This window comes from Balaenoptera acutorostrata, chromosome 10, assembly GCF_949987535.1.
Source record: "Balaenoptera acutorostrata chromosome 10, mBalAcu1.1, whole genome shotgun sequence".
In the NCBI taxonomy this organism is placed as follows: domain Eukaryota; kingdom Metazoa; phylum Chordata; class Mammalia; order Artiodactyla; family Balaenopteridae; genus Balaenoptera; species Balaenoptera acutorostrata.
In genome coordinates this window covers 85,995,209-86,011,175 of record NC_080073.1, presented here as the reverse complement: position 1 = coordinate 86,011,175, position 15,967 = coordinate 85,995,209, and the positions used below count along the sequence as shown (strand labels likewise).

Here is a 15,967-nt window from a genome sequence, read left to right as displayed (position 1 = left end):
TATTACAGTTTCCGACTTATGTTCTCTTTCCTGAAGGCTGTTAAAAGAGGACTCGAGGCAGGAGGAGCCTCAGAAGACATGGATGCCACCGACCCAGTGGAAAACACCCCGAAGGATCTGGAAGAAATGGAGGATCCCAAAACACAGTGGAAGCGCTCCGTCACCCAAGATGTGGCCAGAGAGATGAATGAAATGCTTTAAAGGGGGGATAGTGTTGGCTTTGTGTGGGTAGAGAAAACTGCAGAGGAGGATAGGACTGCTCTGATTGTAGGTTTCCCAGTCCTTCCTGATTGTTTATGGGCTGGAATCAACTTAAGTAATCACCTATGTTTGGGTTGGAGCAGAAATGAGATTTCCTTCAGAGAGAAGTAAATATACCTATATCTACATCTCCCCTTGCTCAGTTGTTCAATGAAAAAAAAGTTTCCTAAAATCCCTCAGACATCAAAGGGGAAGGATTAGTACTAGGAATATAGAGGACAAAAAACTGGGTAATGAGACCAAGAACTTGGATTGGGAGAAAAATACTGAGTTTAGGGAGTGGTGAGAGTATCATCAGAGTCATAACAGTCGTTTATTCAAGATTAACTAATCATGTTCCTAATTCTGGAATTCTTCCCCAGAGTAGTTGCAGCTTAGTTTCATGTTTGTTTTTAATCAAAACTTCCAAGTAAAGCCCAAATATTCTATCCAGAGCCTTCTTAATATTTGAAATAATTTTTAATAACTTTAGAGTATGTGATATGTTCCAGACATTGTTCTCATCATTTTACACGTATTATCCCTTTAACTTGTAACAAAAATTCTATGAGTGATGAATTGGGAGATTGGGATTGACATATATGCACTATGTATAAAATGGATAACTAATAAGAACCTGATATATAAAAAAATAAATAAAATAAAATTCAAAAAAAATTCTATGAGATGTTTATTATTATTTTTATCTTAGGAGAAAACTGGTGCAGGAAGAGATTGAGTACCTTGCCCAAGATCACACATTTAGTAACTAGTGAAGCTGAAATATGAACATTCATACCAGAGCCTGTGTTTGCCATCATTGTACTTATAGGGCTGTATCAATAGTGGTGACTGTATAGTGGAAAAGTACTGAGTTCTGATTCCTGCACTGTGTATAGGAAGGTCTCAATAATTGTTGAATTGAACTCTTCAGCTTTTTCTTTGAAGATACATTGACCCAAGCAAAGAGCTCATTTTATTCATTGTTTCATTCACTCAACACATGTTTATTGAGCACTTCCAATTCACCTGACACGATGCTGAGTATTAGGAATTTAAAGGCAGTAAAGAATCAGTCCCATTCCTCTAACGGTTCACAGCCTACTATGGAGAGAGCAAGTGGTGTGATAGAGGTAGAAGTTACATAAGGTAGTGTGGGAGCAGAGAGAAGGAGCACTTGTTTGAGAAAGGGTCAGAAATGACTCTGTAGAACGTGGGGCATGAGGTGAGGCTTGAAGGAATGGTAGCAAGGAGTTGAAGATGGGACTGGAATGGAAGATGGGAAATAGGTCAGAGATGTTTTAATGCGATTTCAGTTAATGGACTTTATCTTGTAAGAAATGGGAATCCATTCTTGGAGTAGCTCAATTATCCCCAATCTTAAAATCTTTAGAAGGATGATTTTATTTTAGTTTTACATATAGAGAGAAGCAAAACAGGAAGCCTGGAGACAAGGATAAAGAATAAGGTAGAGTAGCCTGAAAATTAGGAAAATGAAAAAAATGGGTCATGGCAACCAAGGGAGGAGAGGTTCAATTAAAAGGTTATTGAGAGCAATGTCAAAGAGATCAGATGAGATGTCACCAAAGAACATTGGATAAAGTTTACATGAGAATTACTATGTTCTAAGTGCTGTTATAGGCACCTTATAGTATTAGCTCACTTAATCATCCAACAACCCTGTGTGCTTTAATTCCCACAATAATCCCATATTATAGATGAGGAAGATGAGGTACAAGGAGGATAAGTAATCTGGGCAAAATCATGCAGCTGATAAGAGGCAGAATGGGGATTTAAACACTGGGAGTCTGGCTTCTGAGTCTGTGTTGTTACCACTACCCTATCCTGCCTCTCTAAAGAGGTTCTGCGGAGTTTAGAAAAAAAAGAGGTTTTTTTCTTTAGTAAGGGCAGCTTCTGCGGAGTGTGGTGGAAAGGGAAGTAGAGAATGCAGGTAGCATCATCTTTTCTTTCAGAAGCTTGGCTATGAAGAAGAACAAAGAAAGACCATCTCTAGCATGGAACACAGGACTTAAACAGTGAGCAGGGCCTAGGGCTTCAGGGTGGGGGAGATTTTAATATGTTGCTAAAGGAAACAAGTTCATAGAAAGGATGAGGATTCAGGAAAGGAGTATATGATGTAGAGAGGCCACTTAGGAGACAGGAGAAGCTGAGGTCTGCAGTACGAAGAAGAACTAGCCTTGAATGGGAGAAGGAATCTGAGATCAGAGCAGGAAAATATATCTGTGTTGCTTTGGTCTTGTTCAGAAACCCTTACCTTTAGAATTTGGAGGGAGGAACCCCAACTAGCCATAGATACTGTATTCATCAGGCTCCCATCTATTCTATTAGTCATTCGCCAGAACCCTGATTCAGAGGATTTTTCTCATAAGAAATAATCTTCTGTCTGATTGAATCCAAAGATAAAAATCAGTGATATATTTTTAGAAAATAAATCACCATGTTCATGTTTCAACAATTCCAGTAGGATAGCATTGCTGTTCTTCAGCTCCCGATTTCCTAGGGTATCTCAGATTTTGCCACTGAAGGATTACCAAGCAAGAGGAGAATGAACAAGTACCTCAAAGTGGCTTCTCACAGTTGGAAAGTTAATTTGGGTGTCTCATTTTATCTTTAAAACTCATGCAATTTGCATTCTACCCTGTGATCTAGTTGGCACTGGAAATAGAAAATTAAAAAAAATTCATTCCTATCATTAATAAATCATAGTTGAAAAATGAAATAGATATTTGCCTAGTTCAGAGGTGGCAAATCTATGGGGTAAATTACTAATTTCCTCCCCCATATCCATGGCACTAACACCAATCAGTTGTGAATTCTCTTTTCCACTTTACAAAAACTTAAGCTCAGGTACCTTCTCAATACAATATCCACTGTCAGTCAATCAGGATGGATTTTGCTTTGCTACCCCTGTGCATGAGAGAAGTTTAATTCAATAGCATATGAACTAGAGGAAAGATCTGTACAAAGTACCATAAGAATGTTGAAGGAAGTGGGTTATTCTGTCTGGAGGGATCAGAGGAGACTTTACAAAAAGAGATAGGCAGTCTATGGCTGTTATGATTGCTTTGTTCCACAACTCTTCAGAGAGCCAGGTTTCTTCCAGTTCATTGTCCCCTATTCCTTGGAATGTTGCCTTTATCTGGTAGGTAGAATTCTAACCATCACATTCACATTTGAGACAGAAAGATGGTGGAAGAGACAAAGAAGAAAAGGCAAAGGGCATGTGCCAGCTTTTAGTAAAGGAAGTTTCCAAGAAGCTGCCACACAATCATTCCACCTGCATCTCATTGGCCAGACCTCAGTCACACTGTCACATGGAGTAGCAAGTACTAATCCTATGGATGAAGGTGAATATGGATATTACATGGGAATCTGGGATGGGGGGAAGGAAGAAGGGAAGTTGCTTTGTTAAATACTGGATTAAATCAAGTGGTCTATTTTTCATTTTCTGCATGACTCTTGTAGCTATAACCCCCCCCCCCATAATATGCATGTTCATCTTCTTCCATAGGAATAGAACCCAATATTTTTGGAAAGCATATGGACAGCAGAATAAAAATTAACTCCCTTGCAGTTACAGAGCATAATGAGACAATGATAGTCACTAAATAAGAAGGGTAACAAAGGTAAGGAAATCTGGAGAGAATCAGCTTGAAGAAGCAAAAAATGAAGTTGGTAGTATGCAGGGTCCAGTAGATAAAGAGGGAGTGAATTATGTGAAGAGGGCAGAACTTCCTTTGGGAAATCTGATGAAAAGCCACCAGGGATTTGGCCATATCTGAAGTCTCCTTTTAAAAGAGCTCAAGTGGAGGGAGCTAGCTCAAGTCTGGAGGGGAGAAAGAGCAGAGGGAAATTTCTGAGTGTGTTTTGTTTTATCCTGTTAGTGGCTCCATTCCTTCCTTACCAGAACATGTTTCTCTCTCAAGGAGAACTCAAGGAACTAAGTTGAGTTTCTGTCTTGGCCCTCAACCTCGAGGCTCCCCTCTTGCTGAAATAGACTTCTATCTCCCCTTACTGAGTACAAATCTTGTTCTTAGACACTGACATTTAGCAGTGTCTGGGACATCTGTTTTGAACATGATCTTTGGCTTTCCCCTGGTGCAAAGGGTAAGCAAGATCACTTACCCTTTGCAACCCGGGACGGCTATAGAGAGAGTGGTTACTTTGTTGCAGGCTAGGTCTTTATTAGGTGGGTATTACTGACTCAAGCCTACATACACAGATGCTTTGATAGCCCTAATTTTCAAAAAAAGTTCTCCTCCTATGCTTGAGGAGATCTATCATAAATCTCAAGTATAATCTTCTGCCTCAAGTGTCTTCAGGTTGTTTTTCTAACTTAAAATTTTTTCAACTAATGGTTGCCACTTTTTTTTTTTGGCATGAGTTTTGAGTTAAACCAAACCAAACCAAACCAAACCAAGATGAGCACGTTGCATCAGTCCTCCAGGTAGCCCCCAGACAGGTTAGAACAGACCTATATGATAATTTGAGAACAAGGACTGTTCTGCTTTCTTTGGAATCAGGCAGCGGGCTCCCACACTGGGAACACACACTTCTGTCTTTAAGTCTGCTGCTGAGCCAGAGGGGGAGTGGGGCAAGAGCAAGTAAACATGCCACAAAGATTCCTACCATATTTTAGTTGACTTTTTCTTGATTCAGATTTCATTGGTTGCTGTAAAGTTTGGACTACCTTCCAGAATTCTCATGAAATTAGCTTTCACATTTTCTGCTTGTTTTTAAATGTTTTTGTCAAGGGACAGGAACTTAGAGCTGTCTGCTCTGCTTCCTTGCCCCAAATGTTTTTATAGAGCATCTCAAACTCTTCCAAAGAAATTCTGCAATATTAATTCACAAAACATGTGAACATAACTGAAGAATCCTTCCCCTTCTGCAGGCTGAGGAACAATATTCTTAGGTTAATAAAAACTTTTGTGCTTTTGTTGATGTGTTGTTGATATTGATGTTTGCTGATGTGTTTAAGACAACAGAAACCTTCAAAACAAATAAAGAAGAACCTTTGGAATTTGGGGGATAAGGAAGAAAAAAGAAAAAGAAAAATCAGGTAAAACATAGTAGAGAAATAAGTTAGGGCTCAACAGATTGTTTTGTAAGCTGATACATGGGCTCTTCTTTTTAGAGAACAATTATGTATTAACTCAACATCAGCCTAGCCAATGATCTAGGTACACAGCCTGAACACAATTGGGGCAAACAGTTTTAATTTACTCATTCAGCTAATATGTATCAGACACTAACTGAGGGGCTATGCATGTGACAGACATCATGCCCCAAAATTGCTGTGAATGAAAGAAGTGGCAGTTCTCAAGAGAGACATGATTGTAGAATCCTTTGTATTCCCTGAAAGGGGTGTGAGTCAGTTCTTTATGGCTCCTTTAACAAATGACCATGTACTTAGTGGATTAAACAATACAAATTTCTTATCTTACAGTTCTGTAGTTCAGAAGTCTAATTCAGGGCACACTGGGTTAAAATCAAGGTGTTTGCAGTGCTGCATTGCTTTCTGGAGAATCTGCTTCCTCGCTCTTTCCAGCTTCTAGGTTTCCTGCAGCTTTTGGCTCATAGCCTTCTTCTTCCATCTCCAAAGCCTGCAATGAAGGACCAATTTCTTCTATGTCACATCTCTCCAAGCCTTCTGTCACTGCAAAACTCTCTGACTACAGCCAGGAAAATTTCTCCACTCTTAAGGACTCATATGATTAGATTGGGCTCACCCGGATGATCTCCCCATCTCAAGGTTGTAAACTTGATCACATCCGCAAAGTCCTTTTTGCCATCATGGTAATATATTCACATGTTCCTCCTGTACTGATTGCTCATGTCAGGGGAGGACTCTAACGACTTGGAGGGTAACAAAGTTCATCATTATTGCCAACCACCAGAAATAGAAGTCCAAACAAGTCTGCTCACTACATCTTGCTATCAGAGTCACCAGGGAAAACACAACACAGTCAAGCACAGGATGGAACAACACTTTACTTACACAGCGAAGAGACAGAGCAAGGTCAGCTTTAATATGTGTGTCCGTCCCCCATGTCTAGCAGGTCCCCACAGCAGCTATGCTCACCCCTCTCATGCCACAGTAGGAGGACCACAACCCCTTTCTCGTGGGGTCTGAAATACTGGAAGCTGGGAGCATGCCTGAGGGTCACTGATGCATGTGCTTAAGCAGAACAAAGGAATACACATTATGAAACAGGGAAATAGATTCCCACATAAGGCAATAAGCCTGGCACAGACTGTGTGGGCTCTTTATCTCTTGGTAAGGATGTGTTCCAGGCACAAGGCCCATTCTTATCTGACCAAGCAGGGGCTGAAAGACTGTGCACACGAGACTGCCTTTCTCAAGAATCCACCCCAAATCTACTGAAACAATAGATAAAGCATGTCAGATCTGGTAGGACCCTAGTCTACCTCATATTTGGAAGCATAACTGGGTCCAGTGGGTTCCCTGAACAACCTGTGCAGATGCAGCTCACTGGCAGAGACTTTCTGTCCTTTTGAGAGAGCACTTTACCAGGTTCACTAAGAGAACTACACCTAGGAGTATGACCAGTCCTCCCTGGAGCCTGGTCCTCAGCTAGGAACCCCAAATGCCAGGGCTGAGCCAGCTGAAGAGGTCAAAGAATGAGTCTAGGTATGACACCTAAAACACGAGCAAAAAAAAAAAGAAGCAAAAGTAAACCCTACAGAATTCGAACCTGCCAGTCCAGGCAACCACAAGAATAATTCCAAGAAATAAATGTCTTTATGTGTGAAAAAAAGAGCTAGGGCAAGGTTGAAGATAAGGTTCATCTACGTGAGGCCACTCCTTCAAGACTAGGAAAGGGCTGTTTTATGTAATATATAGAAAAAACACCGAGTAGCAAAATGAGAAAACAGAGGAATATGTTCTAAAGGAGAAAACAAGATAAAACCTCTGGGGGCGGGGGGCAGACCCAGTAAAAAGGAATAAGTAATTTACCTGATAAAGAGTTTAAAGTAATAGTCATAAAGATGATCAGCAAGCTTGGGAGAAGAATGGATGAACGCAATGAAAACCTCAACAAAGACATAGAAAATATAAGAAAGTACCAAACAGAAGGCATAGAACTGAAGAATACAGTAACTGAACCGAAAAATACACTAGAGGCATTCCACAGCAGATTCTTTTTCTGGAGCTCATAGTCTCTTGCTCCCTCTGGTGTTTATCTGTGGTGCTGCAGGTTCTGTGGAGCTGCCACAAGCTGCCAAACTCTCTGGTGTTCTCTGTGGCCCCAGGCCTCCGAAGTATGATGGTTCCGTGTCAGTGCTCGTAATCACGTGAGACAGAAACTTGTCCCTTGGGCAGCCTCCCCTGCACCCCCCCCGAAAACCAAAATGTTGGACATATGTTCCATTCTTTCCTTTCCTTCCCAAGAGGGAAACAATAAGTTGAGCATTTTCTCCTGATCTTGCTGGGCTCTGTCAGCTTGGAGGAAAGTCTACAGTGGGTAGAATGCAATGGTTTTATTTATTCATTTCAATGTAGCCATTCTTGGCTTTGCAGTACTTGGCGTACTGCAACTTCTCAACTGGTTTCTGGAGCTCTCATAAAAGCTTTTTGGACCATATATTGATGTTAAGTTGGTGTCTCTGTCAGGGAACAAGGCTTTCTATTTTGCCATCTTGCTGATGTCACCCCTTGCCAGCATTATAATTTAAAGCTCTAGAATTTATATTTGCTATTCATTTGAGGAGGCTGCTTCTGATGGTAATATAATCTGGGGAGGTTTTGTTACTTTCTTCTATATGGATTTCATTTTAAGCAATAAGTTAATGCTCTTTAGTATTCAAACATTTCTAACTCTTGGCTATGCCTCCATCAGTTCTTTTCTGCTGATTATCAGGGATGGTCATCTGACTGAACACTGGCATGTTCAGTGACAATTGTGATAACTTCTATCTACAGGAGAGGAGGTTGGGTGTGAGATCCACAATGAAAAACTGAACACATAATACATGAGAATTTTTTACCTATTACTTCAAGATTTATAGGAGAGAGAAGATTCAAGAAGTCCAATTCATCAAAAGCTGGAAATATAAAAAGAAATCCATAGCCAGTTACATCATAGTGAAACTGTAAAAGAAAAAGAGGAGAGCAAAAAGAAGGAGGAGGAGGAGAAGGAGGAGGAGGAGGGGGGAGGGGGAGGAGGGGGAAAAAAGGATCAAAATGGCACTAGAGACTAATGACAATCCTCAAAAAATAGAAAAGAGATTGCCTGCAAAGGTGACACTGTTAGCTAGAAAATACCTTATTAGAATTTTCAAATTGAAGAAATAAAATTACTCTTCAACTAAAATTTTATTTAGTGAATCTATTTTTGAAGAACATTAGTGACATAAAGATACCAGAAGACAAAAGAAAATTTGAGAGTTTATCCCACAAGTGATCCTCAATAAAGGAAATCTCAATAATATACTATAGAAAGAAGGAAATTTTCACAGATATATTCTTCAGCAAATATTTTCAGAGACACTGTTCTAGACTTTTTGGACCAATCAGTAAACAAAAATGACAAAGAATTTACATTCTATCAGACTTGCAATGCAAATCATGGTGAGAAAATGCATAGACAAGTATCAAGGAGAACTGCCTATTGCTGGTTGTTCAACCCAAGCGTAGTGCAGAAGGCATCCACTTAATTAAGAAGGGGGCTCCAAGCACAGTGTTGGAGCCCCAGTGAGATGAAGAGGGTAGCTCAGCATGAGGTGTTGAAGCCTAATCAGCAGGAGGGATGTGTCTGTGGGAAGCAGGAGCCCAGCCAGTGGCATCAGATCCTGAGCAGGGTGAGGAGAGCATCCGTATAGTACAAAACGATGGCAATGGAAATAGAATTTATGAAAAGGATTTTGGAGTGAGCTGTTGGTATGCTATTATTTCTGCACATTCCCTACACATGAAGGTGCAGATTGCGGTGTCTCTGCCCTTTTACTAAATCTGCACAAGAGAGGTGTCAGCAAGGCCAGTCAATGTCATCAAAATATGGGAGACACGGTGGAGAGGGGCATGGGTAATATAAAGGCAAGAGATGGGCAGCTTGACTGCCTGAAGTTGCTCTTTTCTTGGGATTGGCCTGTAGTTCCAGAGCTTATCAGGGACAACCAGGCATGGGCATTTCCCACAAAACATGTGTGGGAAGCAGGAGAGAGGGAGCAATGGCAGGGGATCGACTTAAAGCCGGTTCAAGTGGGCTGAGTGGAGAAAAGAAAGCAGCTTAGGAAAAAAGAAGCAGGAGGAAACTTTGAGTTTCACAGCTGCTGAAAAGGAAGTCACAGGGAAGGAAGTGGAGGAGAATACATCATCATCAGGGGAAATGCAAAAGAGAACCCACAATCCTGTGTGTTGTTCAAAGAAGAATTATTCATATTTAAAATCTGAACAACCAGAGAGGGTCACACTAATGACATCACCATTTAAGTAAGAATTTTACTGTACCCCCGTCCCCTTAATCTCACCTCGCTCTGCCTTAACTCATCCCTCCACTACACTCAAACTTGGAAGGGTCAAAGCCTTAGTTACCAAGATGGCAGGGGAAGGGTAGGAGTTCAGGGAAGCAAAGAGAGATGAAATATTTTCCCTAGCAGTTATCCAAGTAGCCATGACTCAAAATCCCCAGTGGGTGAAGGGAGAAGTTTTATCTTTAGGTCAAGTTTGCATTTTAGAGTGTTACATGGAGCTTAGCACTTTAATTTTTGAGACTGAGATGGTATGAGTCAGGATAAGTCATAAAACTTCATATGGAGGTAGGAAAAGAATGCATCCAGTGAATAAAAGTAAAATGATAATGGAAGACCTAAATATATCTTCTGTATTATTCTATCCCAGAGATTGGTCATTTTCATGTCACAGAATTTGGAGAGGTCCAATTGATAAAGTTATATGGCTATCTGTTAATCAGTTTTGTTATTATTACTATCATACCAAAAAATGACATCTCAGATATCTAAGAGGCAGTGCTCCATTTGGGTTATTCCAAACACATGGCAGATACAACAATGTTTATAATGTAAATCTACTTGACATTTTCAATTTCTGAGTATTGGTGTAAATATAATTTCTGTTTAGAGATGGCAAATAAAATAAAAAGCCATGAATTTCATGTGTCCCAGTTACTTGCACTTTTGGAATAATATCTTGTTCTAGCCAATAACTCCCATTTATTTGTCTTTAACATGCCACAACATAAAAACTGTTTAAAACCAGAGCAGAAAGTAGATAATTCCTGGTCTATTGTCAGCTGTTCCCTATTTGCATTTGTGCTATATATTTTGAGATACGAATGTGTATTTTTTTCTCATTTTATGTCCCTATTCAAATTTAAATAGAGATGTGTAGCAATGTAGAAAGTAGTTATAGCCAGGATCCCCACAACCATCACCCCAAAGATCTAAGAGGGTCTGAAAAGAATCTGAAGAGAAATGTAGCATGGAGGAAGAGGTTTTGTAAAAGAAGCATACTGGACTAGACTTTGAAACAAGAGTGAAAGAACTTCCCTAATTAAGAGAAAATGATTCACCCAAATATGGAGGAAGAGAAGAACATCCCAAGTACCTACAAACATTTTGACATGCAGACCTGTTACTGGCATTGACCAAGACAAATGACAAGAGTTCACCAACAAAAGAGTTCATTAGAAAAGATACTCTTAACATTAGAAAAACTCCTGAGACTATGGCATAAATCATCCCATGACATGGATGCTACAGAGCTTCCAGCTAAAGGAACCAGGTAGGTAGAAACAGAAGCGGGGTTGCATTACCTTCCTCCCACTTTCCTGGGACCTGCATTGGATCCTGTAAGCTTGGCAAGAACCTGAGTGAATAAGAAGATAACAAATGGCTACCTTCAGAATCAGGACTCAGAGTCAGGAATTTCTTTAGGCAATATAAATATTGGGTTGGCCAAAAAGTTCATTTGGTTTTCCGTAAGATGTCTCTAGTAGCGCTTAGTTGCCTTTAACTTCATTCGAAGCAATTTTGTTAGATTGTATTGTGACAGCTGTCTTATCAGCGTGCATTTAAAGAAAAACTTATCAAAACTGGTGAATTTTTGTGTAGCCATTTTAATATTGAAGATGGAAGAAAAAAGGAACATTTTTGACATATTATGCTTTATTATTTCAAGAAAGGTAAAAACGCAACTGAAACACAAAAAAAAGATTTGTGCAGTGTATGGAGAAGGTGCTGTGACTGATTGAGCATGTCAAAAGTGGTTTGCGAAGTTTCGTGCTGGAGATTTCTCACTGGATGTTGCTCCACAGTCGGGTAGACCAGTTGAAGTTGATAGCAGTCAAATTGAGACATTAATTGAGAACAATCAATGTTATACCACGCAGGGGATAGCTGACATACTCAAAATATCCAAATCAAGCGCTGAAAATCATTTGCACCAGCTTGGTTATGTCCATCGCTTTGATGTTTGGGTTCCACAGAAGTTAAGCAAAAAAAACCTTCTTGACCATATTTCCGCATGCAAGTCTCTACTTAAACATAACAAAAACGTTCCGTTTTTAAAACAAATTGTCACGGGTGATGAAAAGTGGATACTGTACAATAATGTGGAACGGAAGAGATCGTGGGGCAAGCGAAATGAACCACCACCAACCACACCGAAGGCCAGTCTTCATCCAAAGAAGGTAATGCTGTGTATATGGTGGGATTGGAAGGGAGTCCTCTATTATGAGCTCCTTCTGGAAAACCAAACGATTAATTCCAACAAGTACTGCTCCCAGTTAGACCAACTGAAAGAGGCATTCGATGAAAAGCATCCAGTATTAGTCAACAGAAAATGCGTAATCTTCCATCAGGATAACACAAGACTGCATGTTTCTTTGATGACCAGGCAAAAACTGTTACAGCTTGGCTGGGAAGTTCTGATTCATCCTCATATTCACCAGACATTACACCTTTGGATTTCCATTTATTCCTTTACAAAATTTTCTTAAGGGAAAAAATTTCAATTCCCTGGACGACTGTAAAAGGCACCTGGAACAGTTCTTTGCTCAAAAAGATAAAACATTTTGGGAAGATGGAATCATGAAGTTGCCTGGAAAATGGCAGAAGGTAGTGGAACAAAACGGTGAATACGTTGTTCAATAAAGTTCTTGGTGAAAATGAAAAATGTGTCTTTTATTTTTACTTAAAGACCAAAGGAAATTTTTGGCCAACTCAATAATTAGTCTATGTATACGTAAGGTTTTGGAGTGTAGCTCCACTGGCTGCACTTCCTTATGGATACAGTGACTGCTAGATGGAAGATGTTAATGAAAGATGGGGCACATCCATACTGAATACTGTAACAGCAAAAACCATAAGATGGTTACTGAAAAGGAGTCATGGATTCCAGAAAAAAAGTCAAGATCATATAAGAATGGAAGTGTCAAGAATGGGCCTTAGAGAATGAAGATGAGGAGAAATCATGGATGTGTGAACCAGGCATGGAAGTGGGAACTCCTCTATGAGAAAAAGTGTATGGCCTTTCTAATTGAGGGGGCTTTAAAATACTCATGAAGGGAAGTAATGACAGCAAAGGGTGAAAATTTGGAGTTGAAAATATAAAAAATCTGAGCGTGTTATGGGCTGAATTTTGCCCCTCCAAATTCATATGTTGAAAGTCTAGCACGTGGTATCTCAGAACATGACTGTATTTGGAGACAGGGCCTTTAAGGAGGTGGTTAGGTTACAATGAGGTCATTAGAGTGGGCCCTAATCCAAACTGACTGGTGTCCTTAAAAGAAGGGACAATTAGGACACAAAGAGAGAGATACCGGACATGTGCCCAGAGGAAAGACCATGTGAGGACACAGCAAGAAGGTGGCCATCTGCAAGTCAAGGGGCCTGAGAAGAAACCAGACCTGCCGACGCCTTGATTTTGAACTTGTAGCCTCCCGAACTGTGAGAAAAATTTCTGTTGTTTAAGCCACCCAGTCTGTGGTATTTTGTTATGGCATCTCTAGCAAATTAATACAGAGCAGAAGGGTTACATTATCAAAATGATATATTTAAGAGGCTGTTTTTAGCTGAGAGATTGAGGAAGTTTGAGAGTGTGGGAACGGGGCCTTTGTTTATCCCGTCAGCTCCTGAGGTCGGGGTTGCCCAATTGCCTCTGACTCCCCAAGCCTGGCACAGAACACGTCCTCAATAATTATGAGTAGAAAGAATGATGGAATGAAAAGGAAGAGGGAGATTCAAGAGAGGTTCTGTAAAAAATAATCTAGTGTAGTAGTTCTCAAGCTTTCTGGTGTCAGGACTCATCACACTCTTAAAAACTTTATAATGAAACCCAAAGATCTTTGTGAATTTTATCTGTCAATGTTTATTATGTTAAGATTTAAAATGTTTATTTGATTTTTAAAATAACATGATCAACCTATTAGATGTTATCATAAGTAATATAATTTTATGGAAAATAACTATATAATTTTAAACTCTAATGACTGGCTTAATAGAAGACAGATTTTTATATCTGCTTCCACATTCAAAAAAATCTTGAGATATAATGTTTTGTTTCAAGCATATGAAGAAAGTTTGGCTTCATACATATATGCTGTTAGAAAAGGAAAGGGTATTTTAATAACCTTTTCAGGTAATTGTGGACATCCTTCTTTGATTTTACACCAATACTTGACAAGCAGTACCTTCTTTAGGGTTGGTTGTAAAGTAGAATCTGACGCCTTATTGCTAACTTTGAATGGATATTTTACCCATGTGTGATTTGGTAACAACTTGGTTATATTGGTCCACTGAGATATATAGTTCTTCCAAATGTTGAAACGTTTCAGTATACAATATCAAACAAACAGAAAAGAACATTCATTGGTACCATCACCAATCTCATCAGAAACATCTCTAAATATTGGGAAGCTGTAAATTCATGAAGTTTCCTAAATGCTAATTTTCACTTGAAGGCTAATATTTTATCATTGCAAACAAATTCTGTCAGTTATTTTCTTTGAAGTGACAGGCTGAATTTTTTTATTCTTGAGAAAATGCCTGAATATGTCATAGTTTTGTCTGTTACTTCTTTCAAATAAAAGTGGTGTTCATGAAAAAAAACCAAAACAAAACCTATAACTAGAACAGTTCACAACTCAAAAGTCACCCAAGTGCTTTTCTTAGAGATAATCATTCTACTGTGGTGCACAGCTGAAGGGCTTTTTCTGCACTTCTCATTTATTCACACAAATTATTAAAAAGACATGTACTTAAGGGTGAGAGTTAGTAAATATTTTTTACTGCTCCATCAAGGATATTCTTAAGTAAAATATGTTTTTTTTTTCTGAGTGTGTGGCAGATAGACACAGTGGTTGCTAGCACAGCTTGATGTCACTGCCTTGATCCATAGCAGGCACCAGAAGCTTTATGCGTTGCTGTTTTTGCGCCATCGGATTTTTTTTTCATAGCAAATAAAGCCTTGATAATTATGAAAAAATTGTTGGCCTCACAGATACCCTGAAAGTGTCTCAGAACCCCCATGGGTCTGGACACCACACTTTGAGCACTGATAGTCTAAGGTATTTGTCAGGATTTGAGGGACAAAAGGTCAAGGCTGTCTTGGAAGTTTTGAACTCAGGTGCCAGGCACATGGCAGGTTGTGAATTAATGTCTGTTGAATGGACTGAAGAACTCATAATTCTATAAATATTTGTGTAACGAGTGAATGTGGTGATGTGGGGAAGAATGGTGGAAAGAACATAATCTAGAGTGAAGAAAGCACACTTTTTGTAATCAGCAAAATCTGCTTTCAACATCTGGCTTTGCCATTTAGCAGCTGTGAATCTGATTCTACTGAGCCTCAGTTTCATCAGTAAAATGTGGATAATGATATACAGATTTATGGCAAAAAATTAAATTGGACTAAATGAAATTGAGTGAATAGAATCTTTAATAGGATTTTTGGTACATAGAAGTGAAGAAAACATGCAGACTTACAAAATCAGTTTGTGATATACTGAGGGGAACATCTCAGGCAACATAGGTGGAAATGTAGATTTAAATGAAGACACGTAAGTGTAGACTTTAGATATGTTTGGGAGTTATGCATTCATCCAACTACTATTTGGTGAGAGTCTACTATTCCAACAGAGGAGACTATGGATGGTAAAAAATCGAGTGATAACTGAGGGAACGACAATCCAGATGATTAGAAAATAAGGACAGCACCAACCAGAGGTCAGGCGCAATTGTTCAGTGGATACACTAGTTTCCAGGTATGAAGCTCTTTTGAGAGCGGGGCTAGAAAGGAATCTAGATATTTGGAAATATCTTGGATAGCCAGTCACTCTGGACCAAGAAAACTGAAAATCCAGAAAGTAGTCCGTTTCAAGGGAAAGAAATTAGATAATTCCTTTACAGTCTCGCGAAAATCGTTCTTCCAGCGCCTTCTTAGCGCAGTGGGCAGCGCGTCAGTCTCATAATCTGAAGGTCCTGAGTTCGAGCCTCAGAGAAGGCACGCTTTCCTTTATTCCGCGTGTTCGTTTTCTTTGTTTTTGCACTTATTTACCTCTGGGACGTATTTTCTTCTGCTCTGAAGTATCAAGAAGTGAGATGGTATCAGAGCCAGAGTTTTCCTACAATAACCGTTAGGGTCCCCAGTAGACACGCGCTCGCCGCTCCGCACAACGGCTGTTTCCCGAGGGGTTCTGGAGAAGCTCTGCCTTGAGGGCGG

The 15,967-nt window shown here is 39.6% G+C and overlaps 1 protein-coding gene and 1 non-coding gene across 2 annotated transcripts in view; both read left to right on the top strand.

Annotated features, from left to right (window-relative positions):
* LOC103004316 (uncharacterized) overlaps nucleotides 1-15,967 on the top strand; it is a 353,565-nt gene that overhangs the window by 250,956 nt on the left and 86,642 nt on the right. The gene's annotated exons all lie outside the window — the stretch shown is intronic.
* TRNAM-CAU (transfer RNA methionine (anticodon CAU)) lies at nucleotides 15,679-15,751 on the top strand. The gene has a single exon. It is a non-coding gene; the product is annotated as a tRNA-Met (tRNA).